At 47.3% G+C, this 22,846-nt stretch overlaps 1 pseudogene; it reads right to left on the bottom strand.

Moving 5' to 3' along the window:
• Positions 1 to 19,359: 19,359 nt before the first annotated feature.
• Positions 19,360 to 22,225, bottom strand: LOC142209745 (uncharacterized; annotated as a pseudogene).
• Positions 22,226 to 22,846: the final 621 nt, after the last annotated feature.

Genomic DNA, 22,846 nt, shown 5'->3' with positions numbered 1-22,846 from the left:
CTCTGCCCCCAGTTTCATGTCTCCCTTCCATCTGACCCCAGATGCAGTAGTTGCTGGGTGCTGGGAAAGGGGAGTGTTTTGGTTGTCTGTCTGCCCCTTCCCTGAGCTTGAGGACTGGGATTTTTTTTTTCCCCACTTGGAATTCAGCCTGGCTGAATATAGCGTATCTGCGGTGCTCCTATTAACCCCTGCAGATCCCCTATATTCAGTAGACCGGGCACTGTCAGACACAGGGATACCTAATGTGTTTGTGTTTCACAGTCATTTTCTACTTTTATATGTATTCTAGGGAAAGGAGGGATTTACAACTTCTATTTTTTTATTTTTTTTATTATATTTTTTAAAGCTTCTTTTTTCCCCCCCACTATTTTATGGGAGATTATATACATTACTATTGCGGCTGGTCATAGACTACCCCCCCCCCTTTTTTTTTTTTTTTCCTTTTGCTTGACTCGAGTATAAGCCGTGGACGGCTTTTTCAGCACAAAAACTGTGCTGAAAAACTCAGCTTATACTCCAGTATATACAGTACTTATATATTTTTTGGTTCTGTGACTCTCTAGCCAAGCCTCTCCCGATGTCATAGTTGTGTAGTGAATAGACGGCACATCTGGACAAGAGTAGAGACTGGACTATGGAGCCACAGAGGCAAAATCCAAGTATATGTATACAGTATAATGTAGTGAGAAATTGTATCACACTCTTCCTTCTTATCTGTATGCCAAACTGTGATGTGATGTGTCCGTGGCTTACAGATGGGTTGGTCCGAGGAGGTGCAAACAAATAAATGACTCCAGTACTTTATACGATAAGAGACATCATTCCACTGGTGTTTGGGTGCTTCAAGTAGGGGTCCATCCACTTGTCACTCCAATAGGGCGAGAAGCCAATAACTTACAGTTTATTGTATCATGCAATCCATGTAAGTCATAATGTTTAATACTATAACAAATTGCAAAAAAATAAATATAACATGCAATTGCAAAGTCTCAAATAACAAGAAAATAGTGGTACAAAAATCACGTATTCTAGGTAATTGGGAATCTATAAACAAGTGACTGCAGCATCACCTGCTTCCCATTACAACTTTACAGTATATAGTCACTTTATACAGGTAGTTCAAGGGTAAGAAACCATCCGTGGAATAATATGCGGATTGGGTTATAAACATATCTTGCAGTGCGGTAGAAGTCTAAGGTGAGGCCCAATAAAGTTTTTAACTCTATATAGAAGGATGGTGTCAAGGTAAATAAGGCAAACCAAGCCCTAGGTAAATGAGCGTATACAGTCATGGCCAAAAGTTTTGAGAATGACACAAATATTATATTTTTACATGATCTGCTCCCTCTGGTTTTTATGTGTGTTTGTCAGATGTTTTTATCACATACAGAAATAGAATTGCAATCATATTATGAGTAACAAAAGCTTATATTGACAGTTAGAATGAGTTAATGCAGCGTTGCAATATTTGCAGTGTTGACCCTTCTTCTTCAGGACCTCTGCAATTCTCCCTGGCATGCTCTCAATCAACTTCTGGACCAAATCCTGACTGATAGCAGTCCATTCTTGCACAATCAATGCTTGCATTTTGTCAGAATTTGTAGGTTTTTGTTTGTCCACCCATCTCTTGATGATTGACTACAAGTTCTCAATGGGATTAAGATCTGGGGAGTTTCCAGGCCATGGACCCAAAATCTCTCTGTGTTTTGTTCCGAGCTATTTAGTTATCACCTTTGCTTTATGGCAAGGTGCTCCATCATGCTGGAAAAGGCATTGTTGATCGCCAAACTGCTCTTGGACGGTTGGGAGAAGTTGATCTTGGAGGACATTCTGGTCCCATTCTTTATTCATGGCTGTGTTTTTAGGCAAGACTGTGAGAGAGCCAATTCCCTTGGCTGAGAAGCAACCCCACACATGAATGGTTTCAGAATGCTTTACAGTTGGCATGAGACAAGACTGGTGGTAGCGCTCACCTCGTCTTCTCCGAATAAGCTGTTTTCCAGATGTCCCAAACAATCGAAGAGGGGATTCATCAGAGAAAATGACTTTGCCCCAGTCTTCAGCAGTCCACTCCCTGTACCTTTTGCAGAATATCAGTCTGTCCCTGATGTTTTTTCTGGAGAGAAGTGGCTTCTTTGCTGCCCTCCTTGAGACCAGGCCTTGCTCCAAGAGTCTCCGCCTCACAGTGCGTGCAGATGCACTCACACCTGCCTGCTGCCATTCCTGAGCAAGCTCTGCACTGCTGGTAGCCCGATCCCGCAGCTGAAACACTTTTAAGAGACGGTCCTGGCGCTTGCTGGTCTTTCTTGGGCGCCCTGGAGCCTTTTTGCCAACAATGGATCCTCTCTCCTTGAAGTTCTTGATGATGCGATAGATTGTTGACTGAGGTGCAATCTTTCTATACTCTTCCCTGTTAGGCCATTTTTGTGCAGTGCAATGATGACTGCACGTGTTTCTTTAGAGATAACCATGGTTAACAGAAGAGAAAAAATGATGCCAAGCACCAGCCTCCTTTTAAAGTGTCCAATGGTGTCATTCTTACTTGATCATGACAGATTGTTCTCCAGCCCTGTGCTCATCAACACCCACACCTGTGTTAATGGAGCAATCACTGAAATGATGTTAGCTGGTCCTTTTAAGGCAGGGCTGCAATGATGTTGAAATGTGTTTTGGGGGATAAAGTTCATTTTATAGGCAAATATTGACTTTGCAAGTAATTGCTGTTAAGCTGATCACTCTTTATAACATTCTGGAGTATATGCAAATTGTCATTAGAAAAACTGAAGCAGTAGACTTTGTAAAAATTAATATTTGTATCATTCTCAAAACTTTTGGCCATGACTGTACATGGGGAAGGAGGGACTACAAAAAACAGACAGATCAATGCAGACGTATAGTAGGGTAGGGAGAGAGAACAGTAGTAGAGGGGCTGTTTGCAAGTAAATGTCACATTCCCATCCCATTGAAAAAAGTAAAGTTAAATCCAAAATGGCGGCTTTGCAGATGGTCATGGGCGTCACTCGGCCTCAAATATTTCCCCCCTCCCATTTACTAATATGCCTCAAACGGTGTGGTGATATCAGCAACCACTTCCATTTTATCTGGGTGTATCCATACTTGTGGCACACCCTATATAATGTGGTTAATGGTGTGTAAATAAGCAGCATAGGTATAGCACAAGTGTGAATAATGCATATTATACAAGTGAGTGGCTAACTATATGTGTGAACTGGAATGTAGGATCATATGGAAAGGGTAGACAATATGAAGGGTGTGATAATGTTGTATGTACATGGATGGTATAAATGATGGTATGGTACTTTTATTGGTATTTAACCTAACATATCATCTGCAGTTTTATGTAGTCCCTCCTTACCTATGTATACATTTATTTACCTAAGGCATGGTTTGCCTTATTTACCTTGACACCATTCTTCTTTATAGAGTTAAAAACTTTATTGGGCCTCACCTTAGACTTCTACCGCACTACAAGATATGTTTATAGCCCAATCGGCATGTTGTCTCACGGATGGTCCCTTATCCTCAAACTACATTTATACAGTCACTTGTTTATAGACTCCCATTTACATAGCACTTGTGATTTTTGTACCATTTTATTACTATGTTCACCATTAATTTTTGTGACCATTACTGTTGTATTTTCTTGTTATTTTTTATACGTAGATTGTGAGCCCCATATAGGGATCACAATATACATTTTCTTTTCCTATCAGTATGTCTTTGTAGTATGGGAGGAAATCCACACAAACACGGGGAGAACATAAAACTCCTTGCAGATGATTCGAACCCAGGACTCCAGCGCTGCAAGGCTACAGTGCAAACCACTGAGCCACCGTGTTGCCCCTTATATTTTCTTGTTATTTGAGACTATATGTATATTTTTTGCCATTTAGTATAGTCTGATGAAGAACTTACATGGATTGAAAATTTACAGGAAGTTATGGTCACTTCCACATACGATTACCGTATTTTTCGGACTATAAGACGCACTGGACTATAAGACGCACCTAGGTTTTAGAGGAGGAAAATAGGGAAAAAAAATTTTGAAGCAAAAACTGGTAAAATATTTAATATATGGGAGTTGTAGTTTTGCAACAGCTGCAAGGCCACATTGACAGGTGACCCTGCAGCTGTACGGGGATGTATAGGGCGTTTTTTTTGCGGGGCCAGCTGTACTTTTTAGTTATACCATTTTGGGGGATATCTATTGCTTAGATCACCTTGTATTGAAAAAAAAACAGGAGGTGATTTAGAACTTTTATTTATTTCATATTTTTAAAGCTTTTTTTTTTTTTTTTTACTATTTTATTCCCCCCCGGGGGCTTGAACCTGCGGTCACTTGATCGCAAGTCCCATAGACGGCAATACAACTGTATTGCCGTCTATGGGACATTCTGTGTATTAGTATTACGGCGGCTGGTCATAGAGACCAGCCGCAATACTAATACAACAGTGACAGGCCCGGGAGCCTCATTAGGCTTCCGGTTGTCACCCGAACAGGTCGGCTCCTGCGATATCGCCGCGCAGGAGCCGGCCTGCAACGTCACAGGTACGGGGCCGGTGGGGACCGGCCCCGGGGGAGAAGGGGCCACGGATACTGACCCGGCATCCGCTGTACTAGAGAGGCGGATGCCGGGGAGGGATAGACGCCGGGGCCTGAGACATCGCTACGATCCTCTGCCCTGCATGAAGCCAGCGGCGGGGGCACGGAGGAGCGGAATAGCATCACTCCTCCCGCTGCTGGCTTCATGCAGGGCAGAGGAGCGCAGCGATGTCTCAGGCCCCGGCACCTGTCATGGCGTCTATCACTTGCTGGCTTCCGCCTCTCTATTACAGCGGATGCCAGGCGCCACCTTCAGACTATAAGACGCACCCTTCTTTTCCCCCAAAATTTTGCGTCTTATAGTCCGAAAAATACGGTAATTTCTCTCTGCAACAAAGTCCGCACTCGCCGATGGGAATGGACTAGAAACTGGAGACAAAGTCCGACACGTAAGACCACATGCAATGTAGGACCGGACCAAATTTGGAGATTCAGAAAATAAGAAACCGCGCTCAATAGATTTTTTTTTTTTCCATCAACGACTTTATTGAGTGGTCTAGGCACAACGCGTCAACTCCGCCCTTCCTCAGGTGAAATTAATTCTAAAACAATGAAATAAAAACAAACCAAAGATCTGTGTTCAACAGCCCATTGTCAAAAAAAAAATATATATATTTTTTTAAATGTATAGCATATATATATATATATATACACAGTGGGGCAAAAAAGTATTTAGTCAGTCACCAATAGTGCAAGTTCCACCACTTAAAAAGATGAGAGGCGTCTGTAATTTACATCGTAGGTAGACCTCAACTATGAGAGACAAAATGAGAAAACAAATCCAGAAAATCACATTGTCTGATTTTGTAAGAATTTATTTGCAAATTATGGTGGAAAATAAGTATTTGGTCACCTACAAACAATCAAGATTTCTGGCTCTCACAGACCTGTAACTTCTTCTTTAAGAGGCTCCTCTTTCCTCCACTCATTACCTGTAGTAATGGCACCTGTTTAAACTTATCAGTATAAAAAGACACCTGTGCACACCCTCAAACAGTCAGACTCCAAACTCCACTACGGTGAAGACCAAAGAGCTGTCAAAGGACACCAGAAACAAAATTGTAGCCCTGCACCAGGCTGGGAAGACTGAATCTGCAATAGGCAACCAGCTTGGATTGAAGAAATCAACTGTGGGAGCAATAATTAGAAAATGGAAGACATACAAGACCACTGATAATCTCCCTCGATCTGGGGCTCCACGCAAAATCTCACCCTGTGGGGTCAAAATGATCACAAGAACAGTGAGCAAAAATCCCAGAACCACGCGGGGGGACCTAGTGAATGAACTGCAGAGAGCTGGGACAATGTTACAAAGCCTACCATCAGTAACACACTACGCCGCCAGGGACTCAGATCCTGCAGTGCCAGACGTGTCCCACTGCTTAAGCCAGTACATGTCCGGGCCCGTCTGAAGTTTGCTAGAGAGCATTTGGATGATCCAGAAGAGTATTGGGAGAATGTCCTATGGTCTGATGAAACCAAACTGGAACTGTTTGGTAGAAACACAACTTTTCGTGTTTGGAGGAAAAAGAATACTGAGTTGCATCCTTCAAACACCATACCTACTGTAAAGCATGGGGGTGGAAACCTCATGCTTTGGGGCTGTTTCTCTGCAAAGGGGCCAGGACGACTGATCCGGGTACATGAAAGAATGAATGGGGCCATGTATCGTGAGATTTTGAGTGCAAACCTCCTTCCATCAGCAAGGGCATTGAAGATGAAACGTGGCTGGGTCTTTCAACATGACAATGATCCAAAGCACACCGCCAGGGCAACGAAGGAGTGGCTTTGTAAGAAGCATTTCAAGGTCCTGGAGTGGCCTAGCCAGTCTCCAGATCTCAACCCTATAGAAAACCTTTGGAGGGAGTTGAAAGTCCGTGTTGCCAAGCGACAGCCCCAAAACATCACTGCTCTAGAGGAGATCTGCATGGAGGAATGGGCCAACATACCAACAACAGTGTGTGCCAACCTTGTGAAGACTTACAGAAAACGTTTGACCTCTGTCATTGCCAACAAAGGATATAGAACAAAGTATTGAGATGAAATTTTGTTACTGACCGAATACTTATTTTCCACCATAATTTGCAAATAAATTCTTACAAAATCAGACAATGTGATTTTCTGGATTTGTTTTCTCATTTTGTCTCTCATAGTTGAGGTCTACCTATGATGTAAATTACAGACGCCTCTCATCTTTTTAAGTGGTGGAACTTGCACTATTGGTGACTGACTAAATACTTTTTTGTCCCACTGTGTATATATATATATATATATATATATATATATATATATACAGTCCTATGAAAAAGTTTGGGCACCCCTATTAATCTTAATCATTTTTAGTTCTAAATATTTTGGTGTTTATAACAGCCATTTCAGTTTGATATATCTAATAACTGATGGACACAGTAATATTTCAGGATTGAAATGAGGTTTATTGTACTAACAGAAAATGCGCAATATGCATTAAACCAAAATTTGACCGGTGCAAAAATATGGGCACCTCAACAGAAAAGTGACATTAATATTTAGTAGATCCTCCTTTTGCAAAGATAACAGCCTCTAGTCGCTTCCTGTAGCTTTTAATCAGTTCCTGGATCCTGGATAAAGGTATTTTGGACCATTTCTTTCTACAAAACAATTCAAGTTCAGTTAAGTTTGATGGTCGCCGAACATGGACAGCCCGCTCTCAAATGATCTGAAAACAAAGATTGTTCAACATAGTTGTTCAGGGGAAGGATACAAAACGTTGTCTCAGAGATTTAACCTGTCAGTTTCCACTGTGAGGAACATAGTAAGGAAATGGAAGACCACAGGGACAGTTCTTGTTAAGCCCAGAAGTGGCAGGCCAAGAAAAATATCAGAAAGGCAGAGAAGAAGAATGGTGAGAACAGTCAAGGACAATCCACAGACCACCTCCAAAGAGCTGCAGCATCATCTTGCTGCAGATGGTGTCACTGTGCATCGGTCAACTATACAGCGCACTGTAACCATCCTGGATGACATTAAGACCCGTTTGGGGGAATACTTTGAGAGGGAGGAATTGTCGGGGATTGCTCCTCCAATGGTGTGGGAGGCTCACAAATGTTTTATCCGGGGTATCCTGTTGCAACATGGTTCCCGCTTAAACAAGGAACGCCGGGCTTGTATTGAATCTCTGCTGCAGCGGATCCGCTCATTGGAACTTCTTCATAAACGCCAAATCACTCCTGATGTTTATTCCCAGCTTGCCAGCGCCCGAGAAGAATTGCGTACGCTCGTCACTGATAGGGTGAAGGGTACTCTAGCTAAATGCAGACGTCATTTTTATGAGTTTGGAAATAAGAGCGGGCGTTCCCTAGCTAGGGCCCTTCGGGTTCAGCAGTCCTCCACCTACGTTCCATGCATCAGTTCCGCCCAGGGTACTCGATTACACATGCCCCTTGATATTGCAGCTGCCTTTCGGGACTACTATGCCTCTTTGTATTCTGTAAACTCTGGCCCTTCTCCTCTCCCTGAAGCGGAGTTCCGAGATCGCATTCGCTCTTATCTCTCCTCCTCTGGTCTCCCGTCGTTGTCTCTAGAGGAATTGACGGCCTTGGAATCTCCTATTGTTGAAGAGGAAATTTCTTTAGCTATCTCCAGTATGGCAACGGGTAAGGCCCCAGGCCCAGACGGCCTTACCTTGGTATACTATAAGAAACTTGGCCCTGAACTCCGCCCCAGACTGTTGAAAGTTTTCAATTCTCTCACCGATGGCTCGGCCCTTTGTCGTGACTCCCTGTGTGCTCACATAGCGGTTATCCCCAAACCTGGAAAGGACCCTCTTCTGTGCTCTAACTACCGCCCCATTTCGCTAATCAATGTTGACCTAAAAATTTTAGCCAAGATCCTTGCGACACGTTTATCGCCCTTGTTAGGAAATATTGTTCACCCGGATCAAGCTGGATTTTTACCCGGCCGTGAGGCTCGAGATAATACTACCAAAGCTATCAACCTCATGTATGGGGCTAAACAATCGGGCTCTCCTCTCATGCTTCTTTCAACTGATGCTGAGAAAGCCTTCGACAGGGTCAACTGGCGGTTCATGGAAGAGACCCTGTTACATATTGGTCTTGGAAATCGCATGATGAGTTGGATCATGGCTCTATACTCTCTCCCTACAGCGATGGTTAGGGTGAACGGTTTATTGTCCCAGTCCTTCCCTATCCGAAATGGCACTAGGCAAGGATGCCCCCTCTCGCCTCTCATTTTCGTTCTGACTCTTGAACCCTTCCTCCGCCAGGTTCGAGTCGACCCGAACATCTCAGGCGCTGCTCATTCTTCCTGTTTATACAAAGTGGCGGCTTATGCAGACGACTTGCTATTTTTTCTCTCCTCCCCTCATGTTTCTCTTCCAGCTCTGATGTCTGCCTTTCAGGTTTACTCGACCCTTTCGAATTTTAAAATCAACTTTTCGAAGTCGGAAGCCCTTAATGTGACCCTTTCCTCCTCGGCGGCCACCTCCTTGAGTCAATCTTTCCCTTTTCATTGGGCCCCCACTTCTCTCAAATATTTGGGGGTTTATCTTACTCCGGACCCGAAAGATCTCTTTCGTTGCAACTTCCCCCCACTTCTGGCGTCTATCAGGGCTGATTGTACTCGATGGTCCACTGGAGCCTTTACTTGGTTCGGGAGATGCGTGATTTTTAAAATGAACATTCTCCCTCGTCTTCTCTACTTGATGCAGGCGCTTCCCATTCACATCCCTCTGTCTTTTCTTAGATCCCTCACTTCCGTCCAACTGAAGTTCATCTGGTCGGGCAGACCCGCCCGAGTGAGCAAGGCTTTTCTCTTTCGTCCCAAGAGTTGCGGTGGTTTATCGCTTCCGGACCTGAAGTCCTATTACTTGGCTACCCACCTGACTCGTGTCGTGGACTGGTGTAGGCATGCTGTTTCTAAACCTTGGGTCTACATCGAACAGGCATTCTCTCCGATCCCTTTGCAGGTTGCCCCATGGCTGGACTCCTCCTCATTGTCATCTCTCTTTTCTCACCCTACCCTTGGTCCCACGCTTCGGATTTGCTCCAGGGGCCTTGTTCGCTCCACTCTCCTCCCTAAGGATTCCGCTCTTTTCCCAGTGCTGGGCAATCCTGCCTTTCCACCTGGAATGTTTGACCGAGTTTTTCGTAATTGGCGCCGTCATGGGATTTTCCGTGCCTGTCACTTCCAGGACGCTGGGGGATGGACTACACTTCAGAATTCCCAGGCCCCTCCTGAGCTGCCCCCTTTGGATGCTTGGCGGGGGATGCAACTTCGTCACTTTTTACATTCTCTCCCTGCTCCTACAGAGTTCCGCGTCGAACCTACCCCCTTGGAGAAGATTTGTGTTGGTGCTGGCCCCCTTCGCCACTCCCTCTCGCTCACTTACCGGATCCTGGTTGAACCTCCGGAGGACTTTGTTCCGCCGTTCTTGTTGAAATGGGAATCTGACTTATCCCTTTCCCTCTCTCAGGAGCAGCGTAGGCGCATTTTTCGCCTTTCTCATACTGCTTCCATCAGCTCTCGCCACCAGGAGGCCAGCTACAAAATCTTGTCCCGATGGTATAGGGTTCCTACGAGACTCCATGCTATGTTTCCTCAGGTCTCCCCATTATGTTGGCGCTGTGGCGACGAGGAAGGCACGCTGCTACACATTTTTTGGTCCTGTCCTGCCCTTTCGTCCTTCTGGGAGGGGGTCAAGCGGATAACCCTCCAGCTTACTGAAACTTCTCACCATTTGGGCCCTGCCCTGTTCCTCCTTAATCATTGTGAGTCTTCTGTAAAGGTCTTTAAGCGTTCCCTACTTAGATTCCTGATCCTCGCTGCCCGGGCTTGTATCCCCCTTTTTTGGAAACGAGTGGATCCTCCTCCTTTCTCCCTCTGGATTTCGAAGGTCAACGAGATAATGCGCATGGAAAATCTCACGTCTTTCCTGCATGGCACGACTGAGGCGTACATCAAAACCTGGTTCTACTGGTTCAGGTTTCAACAGTCTGCAGAGTACCGGACGCTTCTGGGCTCTGACCCCTCCTCTGATTGATACTCTTGTTGTTCGTCTCAGGTATTTGACCAGTGGTTGCTCCCGAGCCCTTCCCAACTGGCTGTGGTATGGATGACCTGGCGAGCGCTCTCACTGGTTTCCTGACTGCTCACACTCACCCCTACCTACCCTTTCACCCCCCACATTTAGTCCTCTCCCCCACTCATCTGTCCCACTAACCCCTCCCTCCTCCTCCCCCCCCTTTTTTCCTTTTTTTTCTATGTTGCTTTCTTGACTCATTGGACCCATCTATGTGTATAAAAACCCCTTTTTGGTGACTATTCACTAACAATAAAGACCATCAGAAACTTAAGTGTGGTATAAGTGGGGTAGGCCACAGCTTTATTTATACCTGATAACAGAAGGTAAATAAAAACCTCATAACGGGAACCAAAAGATAGACCGTCCATGCCCGCCTCCAGCTCTTCTTCTTCCTGTCTTCTTAATTCGCCCTGAATGCTCCGCTGCGATCCAGCGAGCATGTAGGTTACCATACTTCAAATTGGGCATGGACACCCCCGCCAGCTGTGACAACGAACCTGAAAGAAAAAGAAGACGAAACAACAAAAGAAAAAACCAGTCCACAAAACCAAAGCCAGAAGGGCAGGGTGGGCGGGTGTTCCTCTCACCACGCGTCCTGGTAGAAGGTGAGTGACCCGCCTACGTGCCCCCTTTTTATGGACTAATACTAAAAACGTCACCAATATTTTGTAAATAGAATAAGAAAACCAGCCAATGAGTCCAAAGCCCTTTCCTTAAACAGTCTAGGGCTATCTAGACTCATTGGACCCATCTATGTGTATAAAAACCCCTTTTTGGTGACTATTCACTAACAATAAAGACCATCAGAAACTTAAGTGTGGTATAAGTGGGGTAGGCCACAGCTTTATTTATACCTGATAACAGAAGGTAAATAAAAACCTCATAACGGGAACCAAAAGATAGACCGTCCATGCCCGCCTCCAGCTCTTCTTCTTCCTGTCTTCTTAATTCGCCCTGAATGCTCCGCTGCGATCCAGCGAGCATGTAGGTTACCATACTTCAAATTGGGCATGGACACCCCCGCCACACAACAGGCAGTGTACCGCTCCCTCCCTACACCTGCCTGTTGGCCCCCCCACCCAAAAGAACCAGGGCCCTCTCAAGCCCATCCTGCAGCCCAGAAAGAAAAATATCAGACCCTATGGGGTTGAGATGCACCCCGTCCCTCATTAACAACTTCTCGTTATCACCCTCCAAATCCAAGTGTCGTATGGTTACCCCACCCAAAGACCTAACAAATTTGGAGACCCGGATGTTCAGCACCCGCCGAGCCCTATCGATCGCGGCGACATCTCGCGCGCCTCTCCAACAAAGGCGAGGCACAACCTCCGACCACACCAGGACCACCTTACCGAAAAAGTCATATACTCGGCGGAGATCCTGCTTTACCATGGTAATGAGTTCGGCTAACTTCACATGACCCAGATCATTACCTCCGGCATGGACTAAAATAATTGCAGGACCTGCCGTCAAACGGCTTGCGGCCACAATTTCGGGCAGAACCTGCCTCCACTGCAGACCTCGACAACCTCTCCAACGAACGTCCACTCCGTCCAGGCCGAAATGTAGACCCCCAGGCCGAACCGCCGCTCTCCTCTCCGCCCAATACAGGAAAGAGTGGCCTATGAGCCACACCACCACCGGAACAGCCTCTACAGAGAAAACAGAGAACAACGGCACAAGACATAGAAGAAAAATGCAAGAAAAAGACATAAAGGCCCAGATCAGCACCCCATCGCACTCAGCGGACGCCGAGGCTTAGGGAGTCATCAGGTCGGGCCGAATGTAAGACCGGAAGCAGTCGGATCTCCAGCGCCCCAATCGTTTTACCGCCTCATCGCCCAAACCACAAGCATCGGCCGTCGTGGCGGCTCCGATGCGGAAGGAATGGGTGCCGAAGTCCCGAGGCTCCAGCCCCACAGCAACTAAACATGCACGAAAAACAGACAGGAATTGGAAACGAGTGAGAGGTGAACCAGATTCATGCAATAAGAGGACGTCCCCTGCGGGACGCCTAGCACAATAATCCCGAATCAAAACCACGGGGCAAAACTCAGACCCCGTGCGACCAATGGTAATCCACGTACCCCGCCCGAAAACATCCGTTTTCGAGCGGCGAAGACAAATTTTAACCTCTGCATCGGAAACAACCACATCACCCGCGCCCAAACCCCCGGGCCTAGTTTTACTGGGACTGACTAACTCCCCAATACGGAGGGCCGCGAAAAAGGCTAAAGCGAAAGCGGCCCTCAGCAAAACCAACTCAAAACCATCCGGACACACGACCTCCAGAACCCCAAACAAGCGAGTTAACAAACCAAAAGAGACCGGCCGCCGCCGATCCCCCCCACACTTCTCCTTCCTCCATCCCTTCAGAACCTGTCGGATAGCAAAGTGCTTTGTAACATCCAAACGACCAAATAACTTGAGCATAAATGCAAACCCAGCTAACCTTTTAACAACCGCGCAATAGGACAGCCCCTGGCTCCTCAGTTTGACTAAAAATTCCAAAGAAACATCTAACAACATCTGAGCGTCCGCGGGTACTGAACCGCCAGACACGGACAACCAAAGGACCCAGGCACTGTGGTGGCTCTTCCACGTAGACGCAGATACCGACCCCCGAATGAGCTCTAGCAGCTGTTCCCTACCAGGCTCCACAAGGAATCGGGGCAACTCCAACCCTCTGTCTTCGCCGACGGATGCAGGGCACGGAAGACCTGAAAACGTGAGCGAGACAAAGCATCAGCAATCCTATTCCGCACCCCAGGCACATGGCGCGCTTTAAACCAAATGTTACGCTGCAAACAAACCAGAACTAAATGCCGAAGCAGCGCCAGCACCGGGGGTGAGGAGGAAGACTGACTATTTATAACCTGCACTACCGAAAGGTTATCACACCAAAAAACTATCCTACGGTTGGACATCCCATCACCCCAAAGCTCTATCGCGGCCACAATCGGGAAAAATTCCAACAGGGCCATGTTCTTAACCAAGCCCAATTCAACCCACTGCGGAGGCCAAGACCCCCTGCACCACTCATCCCCGAAGACAGCCGCGAAACCGTCGCCCCCAGCCGCGTCCGTAAACAAAGATAGCTCTGCATTTGTAACCTCCTCCTGCTGACAAACCGCCCGACCGTTAAACTGAGAAAGAAAAACGCTCCAAACACGCAAATCCTCCTTCAGTGTACGCGTAATGCGAATAAAATGGTCGGGGTGGAGCACGCCCTTCGTAGCCAGCGACAGCCGGCGACAAAAGGCGCGCCCCATGGGCAGAACCCGGCATGCGAATGTCAGCAGGCCGAGGAGACACTGCATCTGGTGCAACGTAACTTTTTTGGCGAGAAGGAAATCCCCAATCATACCCATCAAACGGTCGAGCTTGTCAGGCGGGAGCCTGAACACCATGTCGACCGAGTCTATCTCGATGCCGAGAAAGGACAGCCGCGTACACGGGCCCTCCGTCTTCTCGGCAGAAAGGGGAACACCCAGCCGGGACATCAAGGACCTAAAGGTAGCTAACAAATATGCGCAAACAGGCGAACCGCCCGGACCAACAAACAAGAAATCGTCGAGATAGTGCAAAACTGATGGGATGCCCGATTCATAACGCAAAGACCACTCCAAAAAGGAGCTAAAAAGCTCGAAATAATAGCATGAAATAGAGCACCCCATAGGCAAGCACATGTCGACGAAAAAACTGTCCTTAACCCTACAACCTAACAAGTGGAAACAGTCGGGGTGCACCGGAAGCAGCCGGAAAGCCGACTCAATGTCGGACTTAGCCAACAGAGCCCCCGGCCCAGCCCTACCAACCAGAAAAACAGCCTTGTCGAAAGAGGTGTACGACACTGCCGCATCCTCTTTCGAAATGCCGTCGTTAACCGACGACCCAGGAGGGTAAGAGAGATGATGAATGAGCCGGAATTTGCCCGTCTCCTTCTTGGGCACCAGGCCCAAAGGGGAGACCCGTAAATTCAACAGCGGGGGATCCGAAAAGGGGCCGGCCATCCGGCCCAACATCACCTCCTTCATGACCTTCTCCCACGCCATCTCCTCATTATCCCTGACAGACTTCAAATTAGAGGAAAGAAACATAACCGAAGAAGGGGCGTGGGGAATATAAAAACCGTTGTAGAAACCCTCAAGAAGCAGGCTTGCCTCCCGCCTCCTGGGGTAGAGGGCGAGCCACCGTTCCAGCAGCCGCACGTTCACCGGCGTTCTCTGTGGTGCCGGTAGCACCCAGCTTGCCGCCTTGCCGATTACGGCGGAAGCAGCGCAAGGCAGAGTGCGACCCGCCACAGATCGAACACCCGTGCTTGAAGCGGCAGGAAGAGTGAAATCTGCAGTGGCCCTCATTGTAGAGCCAGCAGGTTCCACTCTGACGCTGTGCCGTCGCTGCGGGCTGCTGCCCCGCACCGGCGGCACCTGGCTGAAAAGGCCGCTGGGGGCGTTGGGAAAGGATCAACTGGATCCAAACGTCGGTAGCCTTAGAGGCCCAACCGACGGAGGGGGTCAGAGCCAGACGGCGACGGTACTCCTCATCGTACCGCCACCAGGCCGAACCCCCATGCAATTTATACGCACTGTAAACTGTATCCATATAAACGAAGAGCTCAGGGCCCTTCATCGGAGAAGCCTGACACGTAATATAAGCAAGAGTGGCGAAGGCCTGTAACCAGTTGCCAAAAGTTTTCGCCACTCTCTGCTTACGTTCCTAACCTTTTTCAAAAGTCCGCTCCTTATCGACGGCAATATGGTCTGCCGACAACAAGGACCAGATGTCTATGAACTCTCCCTTGACAATCTTCTCCCTAAGCTCCGCTGGGACGTGTGTCCCCAGTGGAGCGACTCCGCAGAACATAGTGTCCCGGAGCATGCAACTCGATGCCAAATCCGCGACCGGGGCAGGAGCAGCCCCCCCGGGTGCAGCGGCGGACACCGGGTCCGCCCTAACCTGAGAACTACCTGAAACTTCTAACAAATGCTTAATGAAGGAGGAAAGATCCTGGCCAGGTGCAAGTGTCGGTGTGGGTGTCGTGGTGTGAGGTGCCCAAGCCGTGCGGCAGGCGTACTCACCGGGTTGCGGCCCCGAATGGACCGGAAGAGGAGCCTGGACAGGAGCGGTCGGTAGAGGCTGTGCGTCTTGAAGTCGTAGTCCAGCCGCAGAAGATGTAGCCCTCTCCGGACGGCCGTCCACTGCAGAACCCCGACGACTCTCCCGATGCGAAGAGGCACGATGCGACCCGTCCCGCAGCCTTCGGTCTGAACGACTGTAGCTCCGCCTTGACCTGGAGGACGAACGACTGCGCGGGGTGCGATGTCTTGTACGGCTCCTGCGACTACGAGAACTCCTCCGGCTGCTGTGTCTTCGCGATGCATCCAAGTGACGCCCACTTCCGCGGCGGTACCTGTCGTCTTCTGATGAAGACTCAGAGAAAGACGAAATGTTAGAGCGATGACGCGAGCCCCTGCCCTCCCGCACCCAGTCCCCTACACCCGCAGACGCCCCGCTGCGAAGGAGGGCCGACCGAACCCCTCGGGTGACCACTTGACCCCTGTGACCTGCGGGACCCTCCCCCACCGCCGCAGAACGCGCCACCCCCACCGCACCGTCGGCCGCAACATCATGTAGGCCCGCCCCCCCGCCGACCCCGGAAGCCCCGCCCCCATGGCCCGCGCCATCCACACCCACCTGAACAATAGGAGCAGAGCCCGCAGGACGAGGAGGATCCATGCCGCCGCCCGAGGGGCCTGCGGCAGCAGCTGTGGCAGAAAAAACAGCCGGAGCTGCGTCTCCAGCAGCTCCGGCGAGGGAAACGCTAAGCCCCGCCCCTTCCGCCCCGTCTTTTCCGGCCGCTTCGGCGACGCGCGCCAGGGGCACGCCCCCCGGCGGCGCGTCATCAAAGAGCAGGGGGGAAGCACCACCCACAGCAGCCACGGCAGCGACCGTTGCTTCAGGCCGCGTGGCAGCGGCCATATTGGCATCAGAGGAGGCGCGCAGAGGCAACGCTGGGGACCCTCCCCCACCCCCCACCCGGGCACGCATAGAAGGTCTCCCGGAACGCTCACCTGTGCTGCCGCTGCCAGAGGCTGACTGCCGACCACGAACCCCGGCCTCCCTTCTCTGCCTCACAGCGCCGACACCCCCGCGCGCCGGCGGGCTGGGACTCAGCCGAGATGGAGGGTGAGATACCCTCAGCGGCCGCCCGTCCGCCCTGAAAGCCGATCCGCTGGCCCCCGACTCGCATGACCGCTGAAGGAGGCTAAGCAACCAGCCAGGGCCCTGGCTGGCCACCCTCTCCTGGATCAGTTGCTCCAAAGAGTCCGCCATCTGCAGGTCCTGTTCCTCTCACCACGCGTCCTGGTAGAAGGTGAGTGACCCGCCTACGTGCCCCCTTTTTATGGACTAATACTAAAAACGTCACCAATATTTTGTAAATAGAATAAGAAAACCAGCCAATGAGTCCAAAGCCCTTTCCTTAAACAGTCTAGGGCTATCTATGTCTTTAATTTTTTTTTTTTTTTTTTTTAATTCTTCTATGATTGTATTTTGTGTTGCACTGTGTGCTTTTTCTGTTCGCAGGGCGGGTGTTCGCCTTGTAACTTGTAATTGTTTTTTCTTTTCTTATTGTTTAAAAAAATTTTCAATAAAAATTTGAGTTATAAAAAAAAAAAAAAAAACAAACTATACAGCGCACTTTGCACAAATAGAAGCTGTATGGGAGAGTGATGAGAAAGAAGCTGTTTCTGCACGTACACCACAAACAGAGTTGCCTGAGGTATGAAAAAGCACATTTGGACAAGGCAGCTTCATTTTGGAAACAAAAATTGAGTTGTTTGGTTATAAAAAAAGGCGTTATGCATGGCGTCCAAAAAGAAACAGCATTCCAAGAAAAACACATGCTACCCACTGTAAAATTTGGTGGAGGTTCCATCATGCTTTGGGGCTGTGTGGCCAATGCCGGCATCGGGAATCTTGTTAAAGTTGAGAGTCGCATGGTTTCCACTCAGTATCAGCAGATTCTTGAGAATAATGTTCAAGAATCGGTGACGAAGTTGAAGTTACGCCGGGGATGGATATTTCAGCAAGACAATGATCCAAAACACCGCTCCAAATCCTCAGGCATTCATGCAGAGGAACAATTACAATGTTCTGGAATGGCCATCCCAGTCCCCAGACCTGAATATCATTGAACATCTGTGGGATGATTTGAAGCGGGCTGTCCATGCTCGGCGACCATCTAACTTAACTGAACTTGAATTGTTTGTCCAAAATACCTTTATCCAGGATCCAGGAACTGATTAAAAGCTACAGGAAGCGACTAGAGGCTGTTATCTTTGCAAAAGGAGGATCTACTAAATATTAATGTCACTTCTGTTGAGGTGCCCATACTTTTGCACCGGTCAAATTTTGGTTTAATGCATATTGCACATTTTCTGTTAGTACAATAAACCTCATTTCAATCCTGAAATATTACTGTGTCCATCAGTTATTAGATATATCAAACTGAAATGGCTGTTGCAAATACCAAAATATTTAGAACTAAAAATGATTAAGATTAATAGGGGTGCCCAAACTTTTTCATAGGACTGTATATATATATATATATATATATATATATATATATGTATAGGGATCACAATGTACATTTTTTCCCTAGCAGTATGTCTTTTTTGGAATTTGGGATGTAAATCCACACAAACACAGGGAGAACATACAAACTCCTTGTAGCTGGTTTTTTGCCCTTGGTGGGATTTGAACACCAGGATTCCAGCGCTGCAAGGCTGCAGTGCTAACCACTGAGCCACCGTGTGGCCCCGGTCCCTTTATAGTTGTAATGACACAAAAAACAAAACCATGAAGAGTGTGGTTTGTTTATGTGATTTGTTCATGGAACTTTTAGTAGAGCCTTTTGGTTGTGTAATCTGTTACTTTGGAGTTGTATTTTTTTACAATGGGCTGTTGAACACACATCTTTGGTTTGTTTTTATTTGTTTTAGAATTATTTTTACTTGAGGAAGGGCAGAGTTGGCGCCCAAAACGCGTTGTGCCTAGACCACTAATAAAGTCGTTGTTTTTTTCATCATCTGTTGAGCGCGGTTTCTTATTTATTGCATCTCCCAATTTGGTCCGGTACCAGTCCTACATTGCATGCTCATACACCCGCGGGGTGCCAGGAACCTAGCAGCTCTACCTACTACAGAGAGGGAGCCTCTGTTAATCATTCCCAGTGCCAGTGTAAAGTTGTATGATCACAACTTCCTAAGGTGAGCCTTCACTTGTCTTACACCATTGTTGTTTCTAGAATTACTACACCACGGGCCGCTCGGTGTCTCTCCTGTTTTTGTTTTTTGATACATAAGACCAGATGGCTTTGTCTCTGTTGCTCTAAAGCCCAACACTTTGGCAACTAGTAAGGCAGAACATAAGAGCAACTGACAAAAGATGGGTCCAGTCTATCATGGTTGTCCTGGTATGCTCTGATCTATCTGTGTGTTGAAAAAAAAATTAATTGGAAAATTAATATTTTTTTAAAATAAATAAAATTCTATAGATAACAATAACCATTTATTATGGAACACAAAAAATTCACACAATAATTTTGAATACCATTCAAAAATGAAAAACAAAAACAAGCAACATGAAAACTCCAGATATTAAAGAACAGTCCAAAAAAAAACAAAACAATTCAAATGATGTCCTCTTGCCAATCTACCCATCCAGCATCGGACAGGAAGAACTCAGCGAATTCATCTCTCATCTGGTTGACTGCAACAGTTGACCTAGGTCCACCTGAATCCAGGGTGTCTAGAGTCGAGTTCCTCTTCTTTGAGTGTATTGCATGAGGCTCTCTGGAAAGAAGGTAGTTGTGGAGGCAAACGGATGCCTTGACCACCTCATCCGCCCCCTCTGGTGTAAGGTCAATGGACGTATCAAAGACCCTCCACTTTGCAGTCAGGATGCCAAATGCAAACTCCACTTGTTGCCAGGCTTTGGAAATTCTATGGTTGAAGATGCGTTTCCGATAGTTCAAAGCACGGCCTGAATATGGCTTCAGCAAATTGCCACACATTTGGAAGGCCTTATTACCAACCAGAACAAAGGGCATTGGAGGCCCATCAGTTCCAGGAAATGATCGCGGTCCTGGAAGTCCTAATCGTCCGGAGTAAAGTTTCCTTCCCATATCAGAACTCCAGAAGGCGTCAGAGCAATTGGTTCGGCCGTATGACCCAATGCTCACAGCGAGGAAACGGTTCTTGGCATCAGCAACGCCCATGAGAACGATAGAGTAATAATTCTTGTTGTTTAAGAACTCTGACCCTGAAGGCTTTCGAATCTCTATGTGTTTCCCACCTACAGCGCCAACGCAGTTTGGGAATTGGGTCTCTTGAAAGAAGGTTTCTGCTGCATCATTCCACTGCTGGGTCGTTGGGTTAGGCATGACTTCACCTTGTAGGGCGTCCCACAGGGCTCTGCAAGTGTCTTGGACAATGCAGCGCATGGATGACTTTTCTAGCCTGAACTGAAAATGTAGAGAAGAAAATCTTTCTCCCGTTACTAGGTAACTAAAAAAAATAAAGATAGAAAAAAAAATTGAGATGACTGAAATTTAATTAGCGCACAGAATGAAATTAAATAAATCAAGAGAACTAATAAAATATAAACATAGACAATACACTATCCATTTACATTGTGGAACATATCTTTACATACAAAAATGTTACAAATAATTAAAAACATAAAAAATATTATATTCATAGCATTCAATAAAAAATTCAATAAAGCATATAATAAAAGTATGGATTAAAAGAATTCATAAAAAAATGATATGCTACTGAAGTCCTGAACAAAGTTATTTCACATCTTCCTTCCACAAGTATGTTTCAGTTTTCACTTCCGACCCCCTGCCTTCCAAGAGTCATAACTTTTTTATCGCGGCAGAATCAGCGCTGATAAAAAGACTCCCATTGACTTCAATGCGTTCCGCATGGAGAACGGAACCCATTGAAGTTAATGGGAGTCTTTTTATCAGCGCTGATTCTGCCGTGAGGTATCGTGGCCACAACTGGACCCGAAGGGGTACGGTGCTCATGGCCAGCTAGAGATGGCAGGGGCTGCAGAGCACCATGATAGCGATCGGAGAAAGCCTGATTGCCCGGCCACTATCCATAGTGTTAATTAATAAATGCATGTCCCTGGATCCCTTTCCAATAAATGCCAGCCCAGGGAAGGTGACTAAAAGTAAGAATACTTATACCTACCACTCCTGGGCTTCTGACAGTCCATAGCATCCTTTCCAGGGCTCTTCTGGCCCGCCACTGAGATCCGGCATAATAACATCAGCGCAAATCATGTGACCACTGAGACCCAATCACAGACATCTCGGGCATGGTGGCAGGTAGAAGAGGACTGAAGAAGATGCCGAAGAGAGCCAGACAGAGCAGGGGTCCCCAGGAGAGGTGAGGCAAGGTGTGTATAAGTGTGTGTTATTGTTAATCACTTACCCTGGGCCTCTACTTATTATACTCTGGGGTCTGAGGAGACCCAAGAGTACAATAATAGCAGTGAAACAGAGGGCCGAACCTTACTATTCATCGAATTTCGTGGGGTTCACTTGAAGCAGCTCTAGGGGAGAATTTTATACTGTTTTGGGGGCCACTGTGGAGTATATTATACTATGTGGGGTCCCATTACTATTCACATCACACACCATTTGTTTTATAGCAGCCATGCACTATTATTATAGGCTGTAAGAACATTACATAGTGATTATAAAACAGATTCTGTGCAATATAAATGATCAAGGAATCAGTTCTCACAAAAGCACCACGGTAGCTTCAAACCGGTGATCAGCAGGGGCAACGGGTGTCGATCTCTTACATATTTTAGACTGTTAGGATCCTGCAGATCACCTGTTTCGCACAGTACTCATCTCCCAATATTGTTGACATACCAGGTGCCGCTCACTCACTGTATTCTTGAGAACTGCAGTTGTGGGTATTACATCTGTATCCCTTTCAAGTATCTGAGATACCACTGAAGCCCCCATAACCTTGTTTCAGGGGCTGACGATCCATTCCAAAATGGTGGTCCCCATGTGTGCCAGAAAAATGGAGCAGGCGCGACTGTGGGCATTGCCCTTAGGGACCTGAGTGGGTGCCGTGTTTAAATACCCAACACCTGCAATACTATTACAGCAGAGGTCAGAATGGGTTAAAACAAAATGGAAAAATAGGAAACCCCAACAGGGCCTGAAGGGTTAAACGGATAAAGATTCCGGACTTACCGCAGCGTTAACATGAGCCGCTCTGTCGGGGACACTGATCTGCTGGAGCGGGTGTCCTGCCCCTGGATGGTGGGAGTGATGCGCTGCAGCAGATCATCAAAGCTAGAGACGGACATGTGAAAGTATTCATAGAACCAGTTCGGGTGGCGCCGCAGCTCCAGATAGAGGGTAAAGTAGACGCCATGTGACATCTGTAACGATGTGATGGGGGGTTCATCAAGCGTCGCCTTCGTCGCACTCTATCCCTTTGCCGCTGCTTTCTGTCCAGTCGCATTCGCAGGTTAAAGTACTCATACATGAAGGTGATATGAGCAGGCAGCATGGTGAGGAGGGCTACAAGCAGACAAGCACTGAATCCTGGGGTGGGTTATCCTTGGGCTGCTGCTTCCTGTTATGACATCATTTCCTGAAAAGAAAAAAAGAAAAGAAATAATTCCCCCCCCCCAAAAAAAATGAAATAAATAAATCCTCCAATCGCAGACGCCAATGAAACATTTCTAAACAATAGTCTTTAAAGGAAATGTAAAAAAACGGATTGGGGTATGCAGTGTGTAATCCGTTTTCCGTCCGTTTTTCTATAGTTCCTTTGTATTTTAAAACGGACAGCAAACGTATCCAGACGTGCACATAATGTACAATAACAATGTTAGCCACTAGGTGGCATCAGAGTCACGTTAGAGCTTAGAAGTAAACCAAAAAACCGCGCATGCGCTCTGGTCTTTCCTCCCAGCCGTCCTGAAAGCTGTGACGATTCCACTCTGGAGCTCAGGGACTTGTTCTGCTCAGCTGCGCACGCGCCAATCCAAATGCTGCGCTGTTATTGGCTGCACGTCTTGACCAATGAGGT

Source organism: Leptodactylus fuscus, chromosome 6 (genome assembly GCF_031893055.1).
Source record: "Leptodactylus fuscus isolate aLepFus1 chromosome 6, aLepFus1.hap2, whole genome shotgun sequence".
Classification (NCBI taxonomy): domain Eukaryota; kingdom Metazoa; phylum Chordata; class Amphibia; order Anura; family Leptodactylidae; genus Leptodactylus; species Leptodactylus fuscus.
Note: the sequence above shows the minus strand (reverse complement) of the source record. Positions and strands in the feature narration are given on the sequence as shown.